The sequence below is a fragment of the Bos taurus genome, chromosome 13 (genome assembly GCF_002263795.3).
Source record: "Bos taurus isolate L1 Dominette 01449 registration number 42190680 breed Hereford chromosome 13, ARS-UCD2.0, whole genome shotgun sequence".
Classification (NCBI taxonomy): Eukaryota; Metazoa; Chordata; class Mammalia; order Artiodactyla; family Bovidae; genus Bos; species Bos taurus.
In genome coordinates this window covers 36,959,482-36,969,745 of record NC_037340.1, presented here as the reverse complement: position 1 = coordinate 36,969,745, position 10,264 = coordinate 36,959,482, and the positions used below count along the sequence as shown (strand labels likewise).

The 10,264-nt window shown below is 35.6% G+C and overlaps 1 long non-coding RNA gene across 1 annotated transcript; it reads left to right on the top strand.

The window, feature by feature from the left end:
• Window positions 1-3,856: 3,856 nt before the first annotated feature.
• LOC101903857 (uncharacterized) lies at window positions 3,857-9,929 on the top strand. Its single transcript, XR_001501633.3, has 3 exons — window positions 3,857-5,871; window positions 8,331-8,616; window positions 9,688-9,929. It is a non-coding gene; the product is annotated as an uncharacterized lncRNA (long non-coding RNA).
• The last annotated feature ends 335 nt before the right edge of the window (window positions 9,930-10,264 follow it).

The following is a 10,264-nucleotide window of genomic DNA, read 5'->3' as shown; positions in this document are numbered from 1 at the left end:
AGTTTTAGTACATAGTGACTTCCACTTCCACTTCCTTTTCTTCATTTATACTATATGAATTTAATTATTGGTATCATATCTTGATACTGTGGTTTATTTCTCCTGTCACTGCTGCTATTATTTTTATCAGAACAGGACTAATTCCACGATATTTTTTGAGTCTCTAGGAGTTTGAAGGTTTTTGGTCTGAATCATGTGTGGGATCTTAAGATAAAAATTGATCATTTTTGAAATGATGAAGTTCCACCTTGGCTTTCTGAGATATCTTGCTATGGTGACAGGTGGGCTGTGCCTCCAGTCCCTCAAAAAGCAGAAAAGTGAGAAAAAACTAGCATCTTAGGTTCATGTAGCTCTTAAGTGACTTCGGTCTTTCTACATTTCAAGGGGAAGTAAACTAGCAGTATTTACTTGCTTTTATCTTTTGAAACTTTTCCTCCAAGAGTCACTGACCTTCCTCCAGTTTTGTGAACTTTAAAAGATAACTATTGCTTGAGTACAGATTTTTAATAAAGCAAAATAAAAAGTTTCAGAATAAGTGCCACCATATTTTTCAGTTCTGAATCCCAAAACACAAAATCGTCATTTAAGAAACACAAGTAAGGGATTTTCTCTGGAAACCAATAACAATAACAACAAAAATCCCTTAAACAGCAAAAAGAAAAAAAGTAAATACATTATAATTAAGGAAATGTTTTAAACAATCTTGTTATTAATCTAAATGCTGATGTTTTTATCCTGTTTACGAGAGTTTAGGATTGAAACTCAAAAAGAATGCTTCAGAAGAAAATTAAAACATTAATTGTATCATTTTTGCCTATGTTCTCCTGAGTAGAGGTGCCCTCTGATCTGCTCATATAATTGTCATACTAATAGTAACAGGAACAAAAATGGTTCTATTTAAACAAGTTCAACTTAGCCGATGTCATCCTAAAACATTTTGTAAACTCAAATATTTGTTTCAAGATTTAATTGATTGGTTAGAAAACACTAGGATAAAACTTAATGACATTCATTTAAAATGAATCTAGATGAAATTCATTTTTTAATTATGCAAACAATATAAGGTCATTTTAGGAAAATTAGAAAATTTAGACAGCCAGGGAATATGAACATAGAAGAGTGAACTTACATATTACTGATTCCCATTCTTGACCCAAAAACCACTCTCAAAAAAGACTAAAGAAACAAAATTTGGGGGGCGGTAAGAGTAGATAAATATTGAACTTAGGAAAATGCCAACTACCTGTACAAAAATCATGGAATTCCTGCTGCATAAATTACAGTTTGGACCAGGTGAAGGGAGTGTCACTTGGAAGCGAGTGTCACAAAAAAGGTTTCTTCCTTTTCTGAGAAAGCAGTATTGTGTTTCTGGAAGTGAAAAAGGACATTCTGGAAGCAGTGGTGTGGTTGGGATGAGGGGGACAACATTGTAAGGGCTGGATCTGAAGCAATGGCAATATCCTAGTCTTCAGGGGCTGAGTTGTCAAGATAAAAAAAAAAGAACAAAGAAGGAACTGGGTCAAATTTATCTGGGGATATTTCCACAGTTTTGTACCAAAACTAGGAAAGGGAAGAGAAGCTATGAATACCCTCATCACACAGAAAGCTGATGCTCACTAAGGTTTGTTGGGTGTTTTTGTTTGTTTTTTGTCATCATTAAAGTTCTTGGCAATATGGCTGGTTAACACTGCTGCAGAAAGACACACTGAAATCCCAGCCCTGTCTCCCTGATAAGCCATTTATGCACCTCTCAGGTGCTATACTTCCACCAGGAACATGGTTCAAGGAAACCAAACAAATAAACAGTAATATAAAAAAACAGAAATGAAGTTGCTGAAGACAAAGTTCCTGGGCCCATGACACCCACAATCCTCCATAGTATATGTCAGACTGTTATGTAGGCATGGATAACGACATAAACCTGCATCCTTCTACTTATTTTTAATGTAAATATTTTAGTTTTGAACATATAATACATATACATGTTAATTCACAGGATGCAAAGTTCATTTTAGTAATCAGAAATAATCCTTTTTTGTTTTTTTATTTTATAATTACAAAAATTGATGTCTGCTTCTCATAACAAGTGTACAGGAATCACTGACATGAAAAGGGAAAGCTGAGCTGTATTAGTTTCCTATTGCTGCTATAACAAACTGCCATAAACTAGGTGACTGAAGCTGAAACTCCCATCCTTTGGCCACCTGATATGAAGAGCTGACCCATCTGAAAAGACGCTGATGCTGGGAAAGACTGAAGGTGGGAGGAGAAGGGGACGACAGAGGATGAGATGGTTGGATGGCATCACTGACTCGATGGATATGAGTTTGAGCAAGCTCCAGGAGTTGGTGATGGACAGGGAATCCTGGAATACCGCAGTCCATGGGGTCTCAATGAGTCGGACACGACTGAGCTACTGAACTGAACTGAAGGTGGCTTAAAACAACACAAATTTATTCTTTTATTGTTCTGGTGCTAGAAGTCTAAAATGGATTCATTTCCTAATCTCCATTTGTGGTGTCAGAGCTTAATGAAACAATCTCAGACATACAAGGCTTCAAAAGGATCATTACACAAAGATCACAAACATTCTTCAGGAAAGTCTTCAAATATGAGGAGGAATGAATCTAGGAGATGCTACAAATAATTTGGAAAGTTAGAAGGATCAAATAACTATGCAGATAACACAATATGTTAAAACAGAATAAAAGTGAACATAAATGAAATGAGGGAGAAATTGTATATATCACAACTGAGAATTTAAATTTTAGAAAATATCACAAGACCCAGGTGACAAGGCAGGTAGGGAAAGGAAGGAACTTGAAAATGTGTGTATTTATTTATTATTTTTTTAGTTTTTAAACTTTGTATTTTGTATTGGGGTATAGCCAATTAACAATTTGAGGTTGTTTCAGGTGAACAGTGAAGAGACTCAGCCATACATATACAAAGTTCTAACCTTGGAAGGAGAATGTCGTGGGCTGAGTTTGTCCCCAGAAAGGTGGTTCAAGTCCTCATTCACATTACCTGTGAATGTGACCTTATTCAGAAATAGGGTCTTTGCAGGTGTGCTCCAGTTAAGATGAGCATCACACTAGATTAGGATGGGCCCCAGATGGGCCCCAGTATCTCGTGTCCTTATTATGAAGAAAACATTTGGGAAATTTCCTAGTGGTCCAGTGATTAGGATGCTGCACTTTCCTGGCCAAAGGCCCGGGTTCAATGCCTGGTCCGGGAAGTAAGATCCTCCAAGCCCCACAGTATGGCCAAATTAGAAAACAACAATAAAAATAAAATAAACAGAGAGAAAGGAAGCATTTGGATGCAGAGAGATGCAAACACGCAGTGGGGAAGGCCATGTGAAAACGAGGCACAGATGGGAGTGTTGTAGCTGCAAACAGGAACTTCAAGGCTTATTGGCAATCGCCAGAGGCAGGAGAGAGGCAACTGATTTTATCCCACCGAGTCCCAGGAGAGGGCAGGGCCCTGCCAGCACCTTGCTTTCAGACTTCTAGCCTCTGGAAGGGCTTCCCTGGTGGCTCAAATGGTAAGGAAGCACAAAGAGTTGGACATGACTGAAGTGACTGAGAGTGCACACACGTGCGTTATGTATCACATTTTGCTGGTTCGTTCCCATCAGTGGACACTTGGACTGCTTTCGCCTCTTGGCTCACAACTCTCAAGTTGTACATCTTTTTTTAGTCAACAGTTACGGTGACCGACGAAGCAACCCAGAGTGGACTTCCTTCCTTCGACTGGACTCCACAAGGAACTGGAGCTTTGGTACCAGCAGCGGCCCCTTGCGCCCATCTGCCTCCTCGAGGAGTGCAGACGAATTTGGGTAAGTCTCTCCTGGTTCTTGGGCTTCCCTGGTGGCTCAGCTGGTAAAGAATCTGCCTGCAATGTGGGAGACCTGGGTTTGATCACTGGGTTGGGAAGATCTGGAGAAGGGAAAGGCTACCCATGCCAGTATTCTGGCCTGGAGAATTCCATGGACTATATAGTCCATGGAGTCACAAAGAGTTGGACACGACTGACTTTTTCTTCACTTCACTTCACCTCTTGGCTATTGTGAATAGTACTGCTATAAGCATAATACTCTTTCTTTTTTGAAGTTCAAAAACACACTTAGAATAAACATCTTTTTTTTTAAGTCATGTTAGATAAAAATATTCTAAGATATCAAGAGAATGCTAGATAGAAAGTTCAGAGTGGTTGGTAATTTGAAGCAGGGTTGAAAGGCCAGGGAAAGAAATGGGTAGAAAGATGATCAGAATTATAGTCCTGCAGCTGACCAGACACTTGTGACTCCTCATAACATTATGATAAATGCATAAGCAAAGAAATAAAATAAATAAAAGACAATGCATGAATCTTTTTATTTATTCAGTTGTGTTCACCTGAGTTTCACTAGCAAAACAATTGAGACAACTCCCCTCTGTGGCATGCATCCATTTGCAGGTGCTGAGGCAGATGGCAAATAATTTGATATGTTTTAATTCATAAAATTCAGAGTAAACTGCTTTCTATTGTATTTTGAATGGCTTTACTAAGGTATAATTGTTATACAATTTTTGGAAGCAATGCACTAAGGTATAACGGTTATACAATTAACTGCACATGTATAAAATAAATAATTTGATGTTTCAATATATTTATACACCCATGAAACCATCACCACAATCAAGCTAACTAACACAGCTCTAATCCGTAAAAGTTTGTGACCCTTCCCTTCTGATTCTAACCATCGCCCTAAGCAACCATTCTGCTTCCTATTCCAAGAGATTTGTTTCTGTTTTCTAGAGTTCTGTATGCATGGAATCATACCACGGACTTCTGTTGGCTGGCTTCTTGCATTCAGAATAATTGTTTAGAGAATCATGCATGATTTCTTTTTATTGGCAGATAGCATTCAACTGTATAGTTCTACCACAGTTCCTTTACCCATTCATCTTTTTAATTTTAGTCATTTTTGTAGGTGAATAATGTTGTCTTGTAGTTTTAATTGGCAGTTGCCTAATAACTAATGAGAGTGAGCATCTTTCCATGTATCTTTGCCATGTATATATTGTCTTTGTTGAGGGGTCTATTGAAATCTTTTGTCATGTTTTTCAGTCAAGGTTTTTTTTTAAATTATTGAGTTTTGATAGTTCTTTAAGTATTCTAGGTATAAGTTTTTCATCAGATATACAAACTGCAAATATTTTCTCCCAGTCTGTAGTATGTGTGTTTTTCCTAAGAGTGTATTTTGAAGTGCAGGTATTTTCAATTTTTATGCAGACTGTGTTTTGGGTGTCATATTTAAGAAATGTCTGCCTATCCTAAGGCCACGTACATTTCCTCATGTAGTTTTTCTAAAAGTTTGATCATTTTAGGCCTTAAATTTAGATCTTTGACCCATTTTGAGTTAATTTTTGTATATTGTTCAAGGTATGGGTGAAAGTTGATTTTGTTTATTGCATGTGGAATCCAATTGTTCTAGCACCATTTGTTGAAAACGGTCCTTTACCACTAAATTGCATCTGTATCTTTTTTTTTATTTTTTGGCCACGCTGCATGGCATATGGTATCTTAGTTCCTTGACGAGGGATTGAACCCAGGTCCCTTGCAGTGGAAGCATGGAGTCTTAACAACTGGACTGCCAGGGAAGTCTCTGTGTCTGCATCTTTATTGAAAATTGGTTGTTGGTCTTTCTACGGATTTATTTCTGGACACTTTAATCTGTTCTAGTGGTTTGTTTGTTTTTTTCCAGTACCACTGTCTTGGTCAATATACACAGAGAGAAATAACATACTGAACACCAATAAACGCAACTTAACTGTCAGTTGACTTCCTACTTCCTAAGAGCTACATCGAAAGCCAAAGGCAGTGGTAAGATATATTTAATGCAATAAGAAAAAAAAAAAAAAACTAAGAGTTGTATACCTACAAAAATTATCTTTGAAGAATAAGGGTCAAAAAAGAATTTTCAGTCAAACCAACATAAAACTGTTGGGTAACAGTAGAGGGGCCTCCACTATAAGAAATTCTAATGCCTGTTTTTCAGGAAAAATGAAAACGATCCAAGGTGGGTGATCTAAAATATAAGAAAAAATAAACAGAAAAATTGGTGGTAAAGAAGCAAACATTAGTCAATGTGAACATTAATAATAATGTCTAAGTTGAGTGTTCAAAATAAAGTAGTATCAAAATTGAAAGAAAAAGATGATCAAAGTAATGTTTCAGTGTTCTTATATTACTCAGGAAGAGAGGAAGGATATTAATGAGTTGTTAAATATGCTTATTAAAATATCTAGAGAAACCTATAAAGATTGATTAAAAAAATAAACATTAACTGAGTGGAGAGGAGAACTGTTTCATTCCAAAAGACAAGACTAGAGGTAGAAAATCATTGAAAAGGCTGGAGAAGGGAATGTATAAAATAATACAGGAGGACTAGCTATAAATGCTATATACTTAAACAATAAATGTAAAGATACTATATACTATCTAGAAAAAATAAAGATGAGACTTTTTAAAAAATTCAGCTGTATTCAATTTTTAAAGATATACCTAAAGCATAAGAACTCAGAAAAATTAGAAGTTCAAGATAAAAAATGGTATACTCACTAAGATAAAACTGGTGTTGCTATATTTATACCAGATACAAAATATTTTAATGCAAAACTCATTACTGATAATAAAGAGGGTTCCTGCATAACATTAAAAGATTCAGTTAACTAAGAAATAGGACACTCTCTATGCTTCTATGCCCTTATTACCATAGCCTCAAAATAAGTGAAGCATATATTGAGAAGTATGAACCTAGCATCACAGTGGGAGATTAGAGCACTTATTTCTCAATATTTCACAATAAATGTCTTTATTCTTTCAGCAAATATTTATTGAGCACCTACTATGTACCAGCCCTGGAGGATGAAATGGCAACCCACTCCAGTGTTCTAGCCTGAATGTTCTGGCAGAGGAGCCTGGGAGGCTGCAGTCCATGGGGTTGCAAAGAGTCGGACATGACTGAGCGACTGAGCACGCACTGTGTACTAGCACTGAGAATACAATAGTGGATAAAATAAGCAAAAATCCTTACCTTCAAGAAACTTTGATTCTAAGGTTAGATAGAGCAACAAAAAAATTAGTAAGGACAGAGAACATTTGAACAGCACAATAAAAAATCTTTATCTGATGGACATGTGTGGAACATGCAAAACACTTAATAAAACTGATTTTTTGCTAGGTTATAAAGTCAACATACACACAAAATCTAAGAATATTATACAGACCATGTTTTCTGACCACTATATATTAAGCTAGAAATCAAAACTAAAACTTGAAGTAAAGATTTTTCTGCCCTTCTGTAAAGCTAAAGATGTGCATATTCACTGACCCCATAATTACACTCTTAGGTTTCTACCTTTGAGAAAATCTGACACATGTAAGCCAGGACGTATGCACAAAAATGCCAAGGAAATTTTTATTGTTGTTGTTTAGTCACTAAGTCATGTCTGACTCTTGTGACCCCATGGACTGTAACCCACCATGGGATGTCCCAGGCAAGAATTTGGAGTGGGTTGCATTTCTTTCTCCAGGTGATCTTCCCAACCCAGGAATTGAATCTGTGTATCCTGCATTGGCAGGCAGATGTTTTTTACCCCTGAGCCACCAGAGAAGCCCCCCATAGATGCTATACCTGTTTTTTAAAAAGACAATTGGCGATAGTTTGTCCGGAAACAAGTGTTTACCTGCAAAAGATAGATTAAAAATAACTGTGGTCTATTCTTATAATCAGTAATAGACATTTATGAATGACACCTGCTTGGATCCATATAGATGCAAAACTCAAAAGGTTATTTTCATGTTATTTCAGCTAGACTAGTTTGAAGTTATGTACTTACTATGGAATGGCATGACTTCATGTTGTGTGCAAGTGTGATGAGGGGCAAAGAAAAGTAAGGGCAGGCGAAACCCCAAATTCAAGATTGTAGGAAGGGGTAAGATCAGGGAGGTACTCACAGATGATGAACAATGTTTCCATCTTTCTACCTAGGTACTGGCTACAAAGTGTGGCATGAATGATGGCCTCAATGATCTCTGTCCCCTGGTGTTCCACCTGTGATTATGTCACTTAATATTGCAAAAGGATTTTATAGTTGTAATTAAGGTGACTTGTCAGTTGATTCCGAGTTAATCAAAAGGAGATTGTCTGGCTGGTCTAACCTGATCACTTAAACTCTTTAAAAGCAAAGCATTTTCTCGAGCTAGTTGCAGAACAAGAAGTCAGAGAGTCAACACATGAGAAGAGTTTGATTGACATGTCATTGCTTTCTTGATGACAGAGGGGGCCACACGTCAAAGAAGTGAGGACTTAAATCCTACAGTTGCAAGGAACTGAATTCTGCCAAGAATAAGCTTGGAAAATGACTCTTCCCCAGGGCCTCCAATGAGAATTCAGCTGGGCCATAACCCTGATTGCATCCTTGTGGTAACTTCAGCAGAGCCCTGTCCAGCCATGCTGGGCCTCCATACAGAACTGAGAAAAGGCTGCTGCTTGTGGTGATGATCAATGGGGGACCGATGTACATGGACATTTATATTGTTGGACTTGCACCTTTTACTTATGCTGTAAATAATCTTTTATTTATAGCATAACAGTGTGATTTCATTCTTTAATAATGTTTTTAATTTCTAGAATTAAAAAATTTATTTTTATGGAGACAGTTGAAAGATAGCACTGTGTGAGTGTAAAGTGTTCAAAGTGTTGATTTGATACATTTATATCTTAAAGAGAAAGCTAGCAACTGACTTCATATATTATACAATATATTGTATATTGTATAATTGTATATTGTATATTGTATACAATATATTGTATATTGTATAATATATGATACTATATTATATATATAATATATAATATATGTATATTGTATAATATATGTATAATATATTGTATACATATATTATACAATATATTGTATATTATATAATTGTATATTGTATACAATATATTGTATATTGTATAATATATGATATATTATATATAATATATCATATATGATATATTATATATAATATATATGATATATTATATATAACATATAATATATGTATATTGTATAATATATGTATAATATATTGTATACATATATTATACAATATATTGTATATTATATATTGTATACAATATATTGTATATTGTATAATATATGAAGTCAATTGCTAGCTTTCTCTTTAATATAATACATATTATATTATATCTTATATATTATATAATAATTTATATATTAAAGAGAAAACTGCCTCTTGACCATACGGGAGCTTCTGAACAATGCAGGTGATGGGGCTAGTTGTGCATGAAAAGAATTTAAAGTTGTGACCTACCCAATAATGACAAAGTGTCTTCAAGACAAATCATGAATTATGAGCCATGCCCAAGACCATTTTTATGATAAGTCTTTTATTAGATTGCATAGTTACAATGCAAAGATTATAACACTAAGCCAAGAATGCAGACTGCTGTTTATGGAGGCCCAGAATTTGGGAAATGGTTCAGTCCTGTTTATTCTATGTAATGATGTTATCGTTGCACTAAACATAGGGGTTGTAAAGCGATTCTCTATGTTAGTTTAAGTGTGTAAATATTTCTGTTATGGCATCCTTATGTACACTGACCATGAATATTTTATTTTATAGTGTGCTTGAATTAAATCCGTTATAACCAAAGAAGGGATTTGAACATGGAGTAAAGTTGGCTTGACTGCCTGTATCCTGACCCCATCAAGCATGGAATCACTACTAACAAAATACGTGAAACATGATCAAAAACCCTGGAGGCTTAAGACAGCAACTCCATTGACTCCAACAGGCACTTCAACAGATTTTAACAGATGTGAGATGAATGACACAAAATAAATAAAACCTAATGTGAACAATCAGCCACAAGATGGCATTTGAATACTAATGTATTTAAAGTTTGGGGCAGTAACTTAAACACATGGCTATTTTAATCTTTTCCCTTCCCCGGTCACTTTTTCTCATATTGCCATGTAAGAAGATCACAACTTTATTTTCCCTGTAGCCTAAGTCTTAAACATTTATTTATCAGCTTACTTTTAATCTCTTGTGATGGTTGATTTTATATGTCAATTTCACTGGGTCATGAGGTGCTCATTTTCTGTGTGTTTCTGTGGGGGTATTTTTGGATGAAATTAACATTAAATTGGTAGACTGAATAAAGCAGATTGCTCTTTATAACATGGGTGGGCCTCAT